The 15,911-nt window shown below is 40.4% G+C and overlaps 1 protein-coding gene across 1 annotated transcript in view; it reads left to right on the top strand.

Moving 5' to 3' along the window:
* The window catches only part of LOC118783051 (urotensin-2 receptor), a 40,631-nt gene extending 25,443 nt beyond the window's left edge, over nucleotides 1-15,188 (top strand). The window contains exon 3 of the mRNA XM_036536725.1: nucleotides 13,703-15,188. The gene's annotated coding sequence lies outside the window, so the exon portion shown is untranslated. The remainder of the gene's footprint in view (nucleotides 1-13,702) is intronic.
* Nucleotides 15,189-15,911: the final 723 nt, after the last annotated feature.

Below are 15,911 nucleotides of genomic sequence, written 5' to 3'. Positions count from 1 at the left end.
TGGAGCAACCAAGAACTGGGTCTGCACCTCACTGATTGATTCAGAAAAAATATTCTGATCACACTCTGACTTAGTCTAAGCCTTTGTAGGCAATTCAACACAAAGAGATTTTATTCAGGTCTAGGCTGGACCAGAAAAGTATCAGAGAAATTGATTTCCCATTAATTGAATGTACTAGCAGTGATAGTGAAAGAAGAACTATAATTGAGTATGTTTATAATAACAATGTCTGTATTGCCCAATTATATAATTATATAATTATATAAGTGAAGGTTAACTGAATATCAATATCATGAAATATGACTGACTGTCTCTTTGGAGTCCCCTCTGTTGACTAGTGGTTAGAGTTGCAGATAAACACAATCAAAGTCAGTTCAATTTACTATTCCCCTGTATGACAGAACGATGTTTTGTTTGGCTTTCATCAAAGGATACAGGAACCTGGCTTAAAGAAAGTTTCACCTCTTCCAAAATCCAAACATACCTGCTACCTCTGATACCTTCTCAGACTTTATAGATACATTTACTGCTTGGAGGATGCAAGCGATTGTCAGTAATAAATATTATAGTTTATTCTTGAGATCAACAATATAATAAAAAATATACAATTTCTTTATGCTTTGCACACATCCTGTGTAATGACTTTACAATGTTTACAACTTTATATTACACTGCTGGGATTTCACTGGTAAAACTGAGGTAACGTACAGTATATTTCTCAAGTGGAAGTTGTAATCTGTGACCAGCTGTGACATACTTTAAACCCACACTCTGAGGTCCATAGTCTAGTATTGTAACAATGAATTACCCTGCTGCCCTGTATCCCATATACAGTACAATTATTGTGCAAAATGATACTTTGTGACATAATTCCAAAAGGCCCGCTTGAGGATTAAACAAATGAAATGGTAGTTAGTGAGAACGGCTATATTTAGAGCTGTCAGCAATTAAGTAACTGTGGATGCTACAGTGTCAGAGATGGGTATTGAATGTATTGTGATGACACCAGGAATCCCATAGTTCATTCAACCCTATAACTTTCCAAGACAGTAGCTAGAGGCCATCTAAAACATTTAAGCATAAGGACATTTCAATGATGAGAAAAGGTCACTAAGCCCATTTGGGCTCCTAACACCAAATTCAATTTGGACAGCCATATTAATCAAAAACAACAGAAAAGATGTCGCTTATCTTGCTGGAGAAATATTAAAATAAGACATTTGTCAACAAAACAACAAGAGCAACAGCCCAACACAATCCACCGGTAATAAAAACAAATTTACTCAATTCAATGCATTAGTAAAGTAAGTGGAAAAAACACTTTATTGTGTCACAGTTAACTTTTCACTTATGTCCTCAGAACATAGCTTGAAATATAATCCATGGTCCCTTTTATGATAAGATTTAAAGTCGAAATCACTCTGAATCCCTGGTCTCATGTCATGACTCCTCTGCTGAAAACTTGGGTCTGGTTTTGTTTCCTTTTGTTTCCTGTACTTTTTTCAGAGTTTCAGAATCTTATTTCTTGTATGATGACCAAATATGGTCAAATTTGTGATATAGCCCAGCATCATTTCCTCATATACTCCTAAAGTTCAAAATCTACTTTTTGTGAAAGTTGGGGCTATCATAACACTCCACATCTTTTTTAAGTATAATTTCAGATTAAACATTTTGTAGCATTCATAAAATAAATATACTCCCTTGTGTGAGAGTAAAACAAGCTTCCCATCTCATAATCACACATGACAAATCCAGTCTAAAATCAGCTCAGACATATTCTAATTGATTTAAGGTTTCTCTCCAAGGTTGTACTTTAACCAGGGGATTTTGTAGTTTGAATCTGTTCTGATCATTAAATTCCCTGTAGCATGAATGGGGTATGTCAATTCAATACTGAAAGCAGTTGTGAATCCACTTTTGCTACTTTAATTCCTACATATTTTAAGTTTTAGTCTCTCATGTGATACTTATCAAAGACTTTTTTGAAAACACTAACACAGTGTACCTTTATTAATATACACCACCATCAGAATTCAATTATACCCATGAAATTGTTCCTAAATTGGAACAAACACATGGATATTTTTATTCTGCTTATTTTTTCAATCTATTAATTTTATTTTTTGTTCATCTTTATTCAAAAATGAATTATAGGTATGAATAACTAATGTCAGTGAAAGAAATTTGAATTAATTAAATAAGACTGTAATAATTAAGGTCAATTGAGACAGACTGTTGCCAGGCATGCTGGAATTCTCTACCCAGGATCAGTGCCTGTATTTCTTAATAAACATGTCCATATAAAGGCGGACTGACCACCCATTATACAAGCAAATTAATGAGTTCATTAAAATAGGCTCCCTTCATTTTTCTCCATACTGTAATATAAACACATCAGTAGAAATGTGTCTTACATCAGAACACCTCTAAGCAGTTCTCATTAATGGATGAATGGTGAAACATGGAGAAAATCCAGAAACAGATTTGCAAGTATTTATTCTCACTGGGCCAGGCATGAGTGATGAATAAGTCAAACTGAAACAAAAAAATTATATAAAATGCTTGTATACATACACGCATTCATAGAGTGATAGTTTTATACTCTATATTACAGTACTTTCCTCAATCCCTCAATATTTTCTTTTAACTTGTTTTTTTTATCTTAACAATTATTAATAGAAGGGGGTTATTATCAAAGGTATTTCTCTTGGATCATTTACACACAGTAGCATAGGTTATTTTGCCATTCTGTTCACATACAACACATAAATATCATTTGGAGCACCTCCTGTACAACAGTAAATCATGCAATCATTCAACCTGGCAGAGTTATATGTGATTGTGCAGCCTGATTGTCCAGTGAGTGGTCACACTGTTGTCATATCTCCCTCTTAGTTCTAAGCATTTCCCAACCCTTTGTTTTTGCCAAGCAAAAGGGGCCTCCAAATTGCAGTATTTCAAGCTATAGCAATTTAAGGCATGTTGGCATTTCAGTGAAGAGGTATCTGGCCTCTCTAATTGTTCTGAAATAAAATATCTGGCCATTCTGAGTTTGTGACTGGAGTGAGATTGCAGGCTCATCATAATGTGGAAATGTACTGTACGTGAGATTGAGAATCATGTAAGAAGTTTGATAATTAGCTAAATAAAATAAAGAATAAGCCTTTTTGAATAATTAATTCAGGATTAGATACTGTTCTGTGATAACAATCATATTCACCATAGAGTGTGCAGTATTTTATGTTAGAATTGAATATTGGTTACCTATATACTAAAAACTATTACAAATGCAAAAAATAATTCTGGTGATTCTCAATGTTTCATATGCACTGTATGTATTTACAGTTGAGTTAAGCAGGCCTGATAAAAACTTTTTTACCCTATTCACACTTGCAAATTTCATGCAAAACAAATTGCTAGGAGTCAGCACACAGGGGTAGGTATGAAAACAAAAGTAATTAGCATATGGTTCTAGCCAGGCTCCGCTTGATTCTTTGTGGATGACAGTATTAGTGGCATTCAAAGAATGCCAGAGTAGTGCCAAAATGGAATGAAAATGCCGAAATCGAATTACAGGTAGAGTTACCACAAAAACAGGCGGGTTGAGAGAAGTCTCAGTCAAACCAGCTCAGTTTACATTTAAGTTGACACTTACATTGACACGCACGCAGTTATGATATAGGGAAGCAGATTAAATAAGAAAACCATTCTTTGCCTTTATCACATTTGTCAAAAACATCAGTCAAGGCTGAGGCTGACAGCTTAGCTGACTCCTCTGCTCCCTTCCTTTTCCAGCTGTTGCTATTGATTTTTGTGCATGCCCATCATCCTCTCCATTGACAACGCTGTCACTTCCAGTCCTTTATGCTTAACCACCGTGTGAAACCAAAACAAAAAAAAAAAAATAGTTGTTGGCTATTCAGGTAGAGTGTTGTGCATTCATCTCTGGCATCTCGTTCTATAACAAGTGAGAAAGTGCACCCACACCCCAAAAACAGAACCCATACATAGCCTCATTATCATGAATGACATCCACTGCCCTACAATGTCTCTGTGCTAACATCTCTTAAACTGGGATTTCTATAGGAGGCCAAGATCAGCAGGTGATGCTATTTATTACTCCACCATAAAATCTGCACAACATCAAGAAGAACAGTCTGGTAACAATTACACTGACATCTGTAAAATGGCTGATGTGAAACCTTCATTACAGCTCCTAACCATTTCCTCTCATGCTTTGACTTCTTCCAAAGGCCTTGGACAAAAGACAAACTGTGATTAATTACAGGGTTCAGTCACATCTCATGTCTTAATAATGCTCTCGCTAAAATTCACCCCTATTTACCTTGGCTCTCTCACTTCACCTTTGGAAAAACTTTTTGAATAATTACTTATTTAGTCTTTTCTGTTATTATCGATTTTTCCTCCCATTCTTATTGTGGCTGACTAAAATGTGTTTACCTTCCTTTTGTGAAACTCACGGGAAAAGTATAGGATGATAGCACAGACTTTTAGGCTGCTAAAAAAATTATGAATTCCTCATGTCACTGTTCTGCAGTTCTCACAGTGATCAACAGAGGAGAACAGACACAGTAAATAACACTACTCTGTTTGGCAGTTTCCTGTTAAGCCCAGAGAGGTTGTGTTCCAACAAAAATGTTCTGTACCGGCTTAAAGAGCACCTGGGATATGTATTTCTCTTAAAAATCACTAGTTCACCTTACATTTGTTATGTAATGTTTACATTTTATTGGGAGCTTGGCATTATTTTTAAAGTTCTGTCTAGCAGTCTAATAAGTATTTGGAAATGAAACTCAGGAAAAGTGCTTGGTTTGACTTGTCTGACTGAAAGATACATCCAACCAAGCAGCTAATCGGTGTTTCCTTTATTTCAGACAGCAAGTATAGGTTTCCCTTCAGTCTGTGGTTTCCTATTACAGTCAATGACATAACAGAAACGATGATCACTTATCTTGACACGTGTGTCTCAGCTGTTACGGACCAAAGGGAAAACAGAATGCTTGCTATCACAATGAAGTACAGAATTATTGTTTGGCTGGGTGTTGTTCGTTTACTCATGGATTTAGTATTTGCTGCCATCATTTAAACGTGTTTAATTGGTCCTCCTGTTGCGTGCAGCTGCGGTGCCTTGGGAGAGGAGTCGAGTGAGTCCGTCATCATCCCTCTCTAATTACATGCAATCTCCCACGGCGCGCTGCACTTCTGTGGCGCAGAATCTGCTCTCATTAGAGCACCGTTTGAAACAGAGACATAAATACATGAATGGAAGTGCCTTGTGTCTTGGCACTGCCACCGGCACGTTAGACCCAAACAGCATCGTTCTCGTTCCAGCTCAGGCTCACCAGGATTATTTTTATGGAGCATCTTAATGGGACACCAGTGGGGAAGCTCAGACTGATGGAAAACGCTGAATGAATGACTCAATGAAATAAATAAATCAGTGTTTTTCTACTCGTGTTGCAAAAGGTCCTTCATACAACAGGCCAAGAGGTCACGAGTGAAGGGATTCAGAAGGATATCATTTCATTCCTGTGCCATTCCTGAGCCAGGTAACGATCCGTCAGAATGTTTAATGAACCTGTCACTACTGCTGCTGAAGGCCTCACTCCAGCTTGCACCACAACAACCCACAATCATGTCCAACATTATTAGAGGGAATTTTGCAATTCAGGGTTTTTTTCCTACAAGGGTTGGCAGTCAGCAATGTTATTCCTAAACTTTGGTTCTAAATGAAAAACAACTTTGACTGCAAGGTCATTAGTACAGTAATAACAATAACAAAAATGAACAATTTCTCTGTCATCCTGCATGCTTTACAGACATTTGCCTTCATTTTTCCTGCACAAAAATGCCATATTTTAAAATGGCGCATGGAGTCTCAATGAGATATGGACCTTGCGGACTATGCCAGCAGTTTCACTCCAGACTCAGCCAGCACCACATTTAAAGGCAGATTCTTTCTAATAAGACAGCTGGGAAAAATGTCCTTCATTTTAATAATAGGGCATTATACCTTTTTAGAAGCACAACCAGCTTAAAGCTACTGAACTATATGCCATGTCTGACTTACAAGTACAGACATTTGTTGATTGAGTCAAATTGAGATTTTTGGATTTGGAAATGATTATCTCTGGAGGAAATCATTTATAAGCTTTTATCTGCATACTTATTCACAGAAAAGACACTTACACTTTCTACAGGCATTCTGATGGAAATCCCAGAACCCACACAGGAGGGGGGGGGGGGTGAGATTTTGAAGAAATTCAGCAACAGACTGTGAGAACCAAAATCAAATAAACCACTGACAGTAACTTCATTAAACAGAACGCTTTTACCCCTCTCTCCTTTCCAAATATTCCAAATTGCTTCTCAAGCACTGGAGATAAGATAAACAAATGAAGCATGCCTTATTGTTTTGCTATTATTTGGCAAAGTCATAAAGTCCCTTTCATATAACTTTTAACTCTTAAAAACTTTTTTTTCATTGGACACCACAGAGGATTAGAGGGGCTAATCTCAAAACTCAATACAATTAAAGAGGGATCATTGGGAGTCAAACAGCCTGAGAACATGGCTGGAAAATCATTTCCTCAGGAAAATCAGACTGGGATCCTTTCACATGTGGAGCAGGCATGTACACCAGCAGGGCCTCTCGTGTGCACTCCAGAGCAGAAGTGTATATCAGGGAATACGCCTTGTATGCATCAGACGAAAACAAAAAGCATTCCTCTGAGCTTAGCAGGGAGAAAGCTTGTAGAACACTCAGCAGACTCACAAAACCTGTGCAGAATAAATTTAACAGAGGGTAACTGTGTAACGGATGCTGAGAAAAATAAGTGAAAACTCTGCAGTATGCACAGCTTGTTCCTGTGGTAATACAGTATATTATTGGAAAACTGTTCAAAGGAGAGGAAGTTAGAAGAGACTTTGCTTAGGAGAATGACCTGCAATCAAGGTTACAGCGTGTTTTGAATAACACCGTGAGGACACTGAAAGAACAGGCTGTTTGGTTTTAGAGGCTGGAAGAGTGACAGGGTGGAGCAGGTAGATGACTCAGAAGTATTTAGATTTGGACCAGGACTCAGTCGGAGACATAGAACATTTGTGGTCCCTGCTAAAGCTCATAGCAGCAAAGAGAGAATTTCCTCACTCTAAGGGCCCCTGTAATGCCAATACCCACGACAAATACAGAAAATAAGATGAACACCCTGGGCTGTGAAACATTCCCATGGTCTGAAATTCCCTGCCCCTGTCACACCTTCATCTACAGCTACCGGTCTCCTGTAAGAGAAGCTGTTAACATCTGAATTCCCCAGCATAAAGAAGATGTGAGAGCAGAGCAAAGGCTAAAGGTGCAGGAAAATGGATTAAAGATAAATTAACTTTCAATAAACCAGCTGGATTCAACAACTTAAAAATATTGCAGGCTTTTTTGCTGCACCGTGTCTTTATTTATATTTTCATGTCAAGGGTAAGTTTAATGTCCAAAACCTACAAGAATTCATAAACTTCTGTTTATCTAGTACAAAGCCACGGAAAATATTCCCTAAACCCTTACCCTTGGTGTTCTCACCTATACTGGAGACTCAGTTTTAGCTTGTGTGTTTCTGCCTGTGTGTCTATATGTACCTGTGTGTCTATATGTACAAGGGCACAAGGGTCTGTGTGTGCATCAATCTGTGTGTCTGCTTCCACGCGTGCGCGTGTGTGTGTGTGTGTGTGTGTGTGTGTGTGTGTGTGTGTGTGTGTGTGTGTGTGTGTGTGTGTGTGTGTGTGTGTTCACTGAGGATAACTGGGGTATAACAGGGTGGGATCAGAGTAACCTGTCCCCATGTTCCTGCACCATACTGTAGAACATTCCATAGTGAGTATCAGTCATGGAGAACAAACAGCTTTCTCTCACCCTCTACCTCTCAGTCTCCTCTGCTGAATGGAGATATCACTTCTGTGCTTTGGTCATCATCAATGGTGCATCATTTTAAGGTCATCCCTGCCTCTTTTCTCTCTACAACAAAGCAAAACCACACTGTGCTACTTCAGAAAGATAAGCACAGGAGAGTAGAAAAACAAAGAGGGATTTTTCAGATTTTAGCAACAGACTTCAAAGGGTGGTTTATAAAAAGGGTAGTGACAAATACATATGTATGATATCCTTCTACTTCTCCCCTGCACCAGCTCCACCCCTGTGATCTAGACCTAGGAATCATGACCTAGTTTTGACCAAGATCTATCAGCTCCCCACAGAAAACCAATGACCACAACAACTAAGACTTTAACTCTGTACTATCAACCATGGGCACATACTTACAGGCATTCAGACTCATGTATATTCTCATTATGTATTCACTTTTTTTCCAAAAAGCCTGAGGGCAACCCAGTGAAGGCACTGCAGTTACTGTAGTTACCACGAGCAAAATTACCACTCCTGTAATCCTGTGCAAACATGCTACCAATAGTATAGCTATTGATTACTGCAGCTGATTGATACATAGGATTTACAGAAGAGGGTAACCTGTTGCAAACAATAGTGAATAATCTGCCAAACAGGAAGGGCTCCTTTGTAGTTCCCAGAATGAACCCACAAGAGCACATTCTTGGAACAAATGTATTAAGTACTCGGCGTGGGTATATGGTACCTTAACCAAAGACACAGAGCCGGGGAATTACTGATATGAGTGTCTTGAGATTTGAGCCATTTACAACCACGCAACATGTCCGGAAGGACACAAGCACACTCTGGAGCGCACAATGAGCAGGCATCGGAGACGGAGCGCTGCCACGCAGAGATAAGCGAAATGAGACGAGGTAAACCCGGTGGGATTAGCTGTGTCTGCAGGTTGGGGAGGATTTTTGTGAGCGCTGACGCCAGACCTGGCATGGACTGTGGAGGAGGGGAAGAGTTCTCCAAGTGCCGCACTTTATACTGCTAACAGACCAGAGAGAAGACGTATAGAGAGAAGGAGGACGATTAATCCCACCTAAATGCCCACGCAGGGCTGTGTGTCCAGCCATTGAAGTGCGCTCTGTAACACACGTGCACTCACTCACAGATGTGTGCATTGAGGCACATGCAATGCACACATCTGCACTCTGACGGCCCAGAGAGGCCTGGAGAGTAATGGAGGCTCAGCTGGCAGGTTGCAGGGATTTTGGGCTGAGGTGGCGGAGCAGGGTATAAGATGGGGCCTGACTGATGTGTTCAGACAGAGCGAGGAGACAGCATAGCGCCAGAGCGCTGTCCCGGGGAATCACAAGTCAACAGGTGTCTCGCAGACCTGATTGCTATGGGCGGCATTGTTCCCTGCTGCAGCTGATCCCGGGCTCAGCCAAGAAACAATAACACACACATGTCCAGCACTGCCACGCTGGGGTGGAAAGCTGCCCATTCCTCTCTTCTCCAGTCAGAATACGTCCCTGTGCTGTGGGAGCTCGTATGCACCCTGAAGAGGGTACAAGGATGTCGCCTTTAAAGGTGGTGTGGCTAAGCTGTTATTATGACCAGTACTTTGCCCAAGGTCTCGAGGGATGAGGGCTGTTTTTCAGACCTTTAAAAAGCAATTAAATTTAACCAGACGAATGTGTTTTACTGCAAATGAGTACATATGAGCACAGTCAGTCACAAAAGTAAAACATGAACTAAAAAAAAAATTGGCAGTTGCAAGTGTCCTTGCAAAAATATAACTGCAATATGACTTTTTATACATGCAATAAAATTATATTTCAAGACCTTCTGAATTCCCCCAACGTACTATCAGCAGTCTTTAATGAGCCCATCTGAGTGTTTAAATTGCAATAATTTTACACACTCACTTATCAGTTATGGAGGGCCAGTCTATGCACTGGTTGCCTGGCTGTAGCTCTTAAAGCCTCTCTGTATTCAATTTGACACCCACAGCACAGCAGTGCATCGAATGCCAACCGCCAGATGATCGATTTTGGTGCCTGGCTGAATTTAATTTGCTGGATTTCTCTCGTCTTTTTTCCCGTTGATGACATTTCCTCCCTGTTTCCGCTTTATCACACTTAGCAGATTGTGACAGCGTCAGCTTTTTTTTCCACGCTCTGCAGCTTCCGTCCCCGTGTGGGCGACTGCTTTCCTTAGCTTTGCCTTAATTACAAGCATTTTTTTTTATTCGTGAAAAGAAAATTTCTGGTAAAACATTGATTTCTGCATGACTTTTCTTAATAACATTAAGGATTAGTACCAAAGATAAATAAAGTTGTTACATAACATTCATATTTTTAGGATCACGCTGTGTGTCAACAATTAGAATCTTTGAATGGATTGCCAGTGTGCGTTTTGTTACTGCAATGTAAAGACAGTGAAAGCTCAGTGTGGACACTTTGTTGTGCTGATGTGAACATAACCCTAATCAGTTCATTTTCTAATCCATGATAAGGCATACTTCACTTCCAAGGATGCCCTTGTCCATGTTGTGTTTGTAAAAACTATTTTTTGTAGCCTGCCCCGCCTCCCTGCCTCAAGCTTGAAAGCTGTGTCTAATGGGGTTTTGTCAGTAGCTGATCCTTTCTGTTAAATACCTCTGGGAATGTGTGTTCTTCTCAGTGGACTCCTCTGAAGAGCGGGGTGAATGCAACACAATTTTGTTGCGTCAGCCAAACACACTGAAATCCGTGAGGCCTGTACTATTACTGCATACTGAACTTTATATCACAGGTGGCAGTTATATCCTTCCCAATATTAATAGCCATTGAAGCAGGAGAAATATTTAAATGTCTTATAATAGTAACATAATGGAAATTTCTTATACTCTGTTGTACTGACAGTGAGGTGATGGACCAGATGGTGAAATATGGACAGACTGAGCCAGAAAAGCCAGCTGATTCATACTTCAATGACACAGTGATACTGAGGGAAAAAAAACTGATCGCACACATTGCAATTGATCACCAGCAAAGTTTCTGCCTACCTTATTGACTATTAGGGCCCCAGAGACGTATGCAAAACCAATTTCACTGCTATCGCTGTGCAAAAAAAGAGGAGACAAAAGCATAATTGAATTCAGAAACAGTCGGACGGCAATTAAACTGTAAATAATACAGCAGCTAATCTGCAAGAGCTAGAGATCAGCGCAGCGGTGGGGGCGGTGTGAATGTCACCTTGTTGAGGCCATTTCCTCTGATTAAGCAGGGACAGAGCGGGACGGCCTTGAAGCCGGGCTCTGGGTTATCGTCTCGGGCCTCACAGGGCCCCTGATTAATGGCATAGCGCACAGCAAGACTGGCTCTCCACGGGGCACTCAGTGGGCTCTGCTTTTCAGATGCATGGCACAGAGAGAGGGCACAAGAACTTTGCAAAATTCAAATGCAGAACAGAGAAGCGTACGTCATTGTTCAATGTGGAATGATAATAAACATGATGAGCGATACCATCTCTGCCACCCAACCGGTTCGGTTCACGGAAAACAGAAATGTGATGAGAGCAAGTTTAACCACATCTTTGTGTAGTGCGAGGCCTCTCCTTGGTGTCACCTGGACACTAAGACATAAACATGGATACACAGGCGAACATGTGTGCTTGGAAGATTATGGGAGATCTGCTCATCATAGCTAACTAATGCTAACATTGATTCCATGGATGCAACTGTCTAGTGGAATTGCAATTGCAATTGCAATTGAAAACATATGTCATGAAGTCACATCTCCGCCACAAGTCAGTGAAGTCTGGGGTGTTCTTTCCTGGCCTTTTGTCTTCATAAAGAACCCTCTTGGAGGAGGTGTGACCAAAAACATTTAAGCACACCCACTGTTGTTAAGTGCACTAATAGACAGTGATGAGGCAAATGTGTTGATAGCAAGACCCAGACTCAGCAGTGGTGCTAAGAAATCGATGGTCAGATTGAGAGAGCCAGGTTGGGAATTTGGATAAAACACCAGGAAACCCCTTCCTCTTTATGATAAAAACCACAGAATCTTTAATAACCATGGTGAACCATGGTGAAAAGTTACAGAGTGGTATGTTTGTTGGCATAGCTTGAAGCGACTCTACTCTTGAATCTAGTTTTTCCTTTTCACATTTCACCTGCATAGGAATGAGTGAACTCTGTAAGGACAGAGATTAAAAATGTGGTTTTGTTTAAAAAGCTGACTTATTGCTGTTCATTTTGCTGTCTTTAGCTACCCATGTTTAGTTATACTACCTGGAATGTGTGCACAAAAATCCAATATCCAGTGCGCTGCTACTGCATCTCTAGTGACGGAGACCACTAAACTATTACAGCAAGCAGAAATAGTTTTTCATTGTTCGAAATAGTTTTCCATTATTCTTCTAGCCACTTGACATAAGTACAAAATTCCACTTCCACTTCTGGTTGGATTGATTGGTGAATTGAAATAGTTGTTTCTATGTGGAGGGAGGACAGAGGTGGCATATTTATGGTGTTGTTGTTCTACTGCATGTTGTCATATGCCTCATTACCTTTCCCCTTATTTCAGCCACAATAAAAGGACCATGGAGAGGAGCAGTTAGGTTACCCTCTGGGGTCTGTCTGTACTCACATTTCTATCCATCTTCTAGTGTGTCCATTGCCTTTTTTCATGGAACCTTTTTATTACCTTTAAAATACCAAGGGTAATAACATGTGAGCCAATTAATACTATGCAGTATGGAGAATGCTACTGTAACCTTTAGCCACAGTTCTAAATAAATAAGCTGAAGATAGTTTGAAATAATAACTGCTGGGTTCTTATTCAGCCTTATGCTGCACTACTTTAATTGAGTATAAAAACATTTGAAGAGTTACATAGTTTGATGATAAGAATGATAATAAATGGGTCTTTTTGGATAGCTTACATACTGTAACTTATTCTACCAAAACAAAACTATACAACTACTATAAAACTACAAGCATGTCTTCATCATTTGTCCACAGGTATTATGCTGAAATATATGCCAGATAAAGCATTATTTAATGGCTATTTAAGGATAGTTTAGTGTTCATACAAAAATATAAGAGGACATATTCAAATTCATAATAAGCATTATTACTTAAGTACTATATAAATTCATCTTACCAACTTGATGCAATCTCTGCTTGTTGCCAGACTGTGACAGCAGTTACTCATGTCTTAGATGTTCTGAGACATAACGTTCACCAGCCGCCACATGTTATCACCCTCCTGGGCGGCGATACAAGTGTGCTGCTGATCAACAACACGTACACTGACTGAACTTCTCATACAAATGCGTTGCCAGATTGTCCTCTATTTATATCCGAAAACAACGCTATGAGTGAATGAAATACACAAGGCAGGTCATGGGATGAAAGCAGCCCACTGTCAGAAGTATCAAAGGAAAATCTCTCTGATTTTCTGCAGATGTATGAATCACCTAAAATTATATGAGAACTTTATGGGCACCAGAGGAGCAATAATTAAGCTATACATATTCAAAGTAGAATACTTGCCAGCATGACAAGGTTCATGCTGATGCAGTGTCACCCAGAATACACCCCTACATCTGCTTTCTGTCTTTGTTTCAATTGAGACAGAGGTAGGACTCAACTACCCAGCCCTCCATATAGAGTATGTAGTGCCTGGAGCTTGACGCTGTGCAGGAAAGACCGTGTCTCCATCGGCATCTCAGATCTCTACATGTGAGCGGCCACGGTGCCCGCTGGGTATTAATAGCAGCTTGTTGTTTGTATTCTGCTGACAGGTTGGGCTGTGCACTTGGGTGGAATGACCATGGAACAGATGGGGCCAGAAGACAGCTTTGAGAGAGAGGAGAGGAAGAGGCAGAGGGAAGGCTGGCGGAGACACATCTCTCCCTGGTGGATCCTGCGTCATCAAACGCTCTTCAGAGGATAATAGTTACAACCATGAACAGCAAGGGCAGCATTGAATCTCTAAACATCCCCCCCCCCCCACACACACATACATATATGCACTATGTGTGTTTAGTCATGGAAGACCTGATCACAAAGTGTCAATGGCTCCGCTGTCCTATTTTGAGGTGTTCCACAGAACAAAACATCCCTGGCAGCTTTCCATGTCTCACCGTGTTTATCTCCCCTCCGACTCCCTCTGGCAAAATTCAAAGAAAAAAATGCTAATGGAAATGTCAGCCTTAATTCTTCCCTCTTCCCCTGCAGCCTCCTCAGGTGACATGACCATTCCTTATCATTTCAAAATGGCCGGCCTTCACAATTTAATCATGGGCACACAGACTTCTCTGTTTCTTGTGTAGCATAAATATTTTGCAGCATTTCAAGGATTTAAAAAGGGTTTAGATAGATTTGTAGGGAATAATTGTGACCCACACAATGAAAAGTAGATTAGATATGTAACATGCATGTGGCAATCAAAACCTGACATCAACAAGCATTGTTTTTATTCAAAGATTCGCTGTCATTCTCGTTTTTATATGAGAATTAATTTATTTTACTGCAGGGCATGAATCTAAATGAAAATTCCATTCATATCTGCAATACATAATTGATTTATGGAGTCTGTCAGCGGAGACTGTCTGAGGCATATGTTCTGGAATTTACAGGAAGGAAATGTTTCTGAGCACTGCCCAGTTCAATCCCTCATCATTGTTGTTGCTCTAGAAGTTCACCTGTTTACAACACCAAGCTGACTGACACATTCCCTCTGTTTTAACTGAGTGACCAGGGTGTGTTACTGAGAAAGAGTGCCAAAACCAGTGCCTCACTCAAGAGGACACGCATATTTCTGCACATCACTAACCTGCTCAGAGTTGCACACCTCCACTAATCCTTAGCACAATGCAAATAATGACTGAATTCTTCAGAATTGTGAAGAATTCTTCAATGCACATTGGGAAAAGGATTCACTTAAGCTTTTGGGAATGGAGTTTACACAGACTTCATTCATTCACATCAAAACAGGAGAAAATTGTCCTAGCAGTGTTTCCATACACTAAACACCACAGGGGAGGAATTGTGTTCAACCCAAAGGCCCCACAACTGAGATCCCTTCAGATCCAGTAGGCTAAGGTTATTAAAAGATTATTCTGGTATGGTGATTATTCTGGTGTGTGATGGAAGGACAGTTATCATCTCCCCTTTTGCATACGTTCAACATAGAAGTTGAACCCTTAATTTGCATAACAAACTGGTTGAGTGGAATTTCGTGTGAGGAAACCTGTCAAAGGCAAGCCAGTTATCATCATTACAAAGTGGAAGCTTCACTATTGTCGTTATTGTTGTTGTTGCTGTTGTTGTTGTTATTGTTGTTGCTGCTGCTGCTGCTGCTGCTTTTGTTCTACGCAAACATCCTATCAATTTGCATGTCTGCCTGGAATGAAAATGTCTCTTCTGTGCACAAATAGTTTCAGACATCAGCTGCAGAATGAAAGCGGAAGTAAAAAAAAAAAAAAACACTGGAGGGATGCTGGTGTTCCCTCTGTGTAGAGCGCAGCATCCGCTTTCAGACCTGGTACGGACGGCAGACCGCAGAACCCACTGTGCTCATCCAGGAGCCACAGCGGAAGCGTGTGGCCTGTAAATCACCCAGAAGGACCCACTTCAGAACTGTGGATTCCTCGCATTCAGATTCAAAATTTATTTTCCACTGGGAGCGGCTCACTTGGATGCAAGCAGGGTGGACATCTGCACTGAAGTCTGTTTTTACGGTTCTGGATGAGCATAACAGCCTCCTCCACTCTGCGGTTTGACATACTAATTTATTTCGTATAAGAACACACGCGTGTTTTTGCAGGATTGATTCCTTGAGCGAGTAGAAGACTTGGGCAAAGTTATGGGTCAGAAACCTGGAGGAAAAGTAGGCTCTCCTGGGAACACGGAGGTGTAAATATGCGTGTGCCACTTTCTTTTGTGTCACGGCCATAAACTTACCGTAATCGAATGTCTTTTGTTGACATTGTTCTGTTGCTCTGCCTT

The sequence above is a fragment of the Megalops cyprinoides genome, chromosome 1 (genome assembly GCF_013368585.1).
Source record: "Megalops cyprinoides isolate fMegCyp1 chromosome 1, fMegCyp1.pri, whole genome shotgun sequence".
Taxonomy (NCBI): domain Eukaryota; kingdom Metazoa; phylum Chordata; class Actinopteri; order Elopiformes; family Megalopidae; genus Megalops; species Megalops cyprinoides.
The sequence above is the reverse complement of the archived record's forward strand: the minus strand, read 5'-3'. Positions and strand labels throughout refer to the sequence as shown.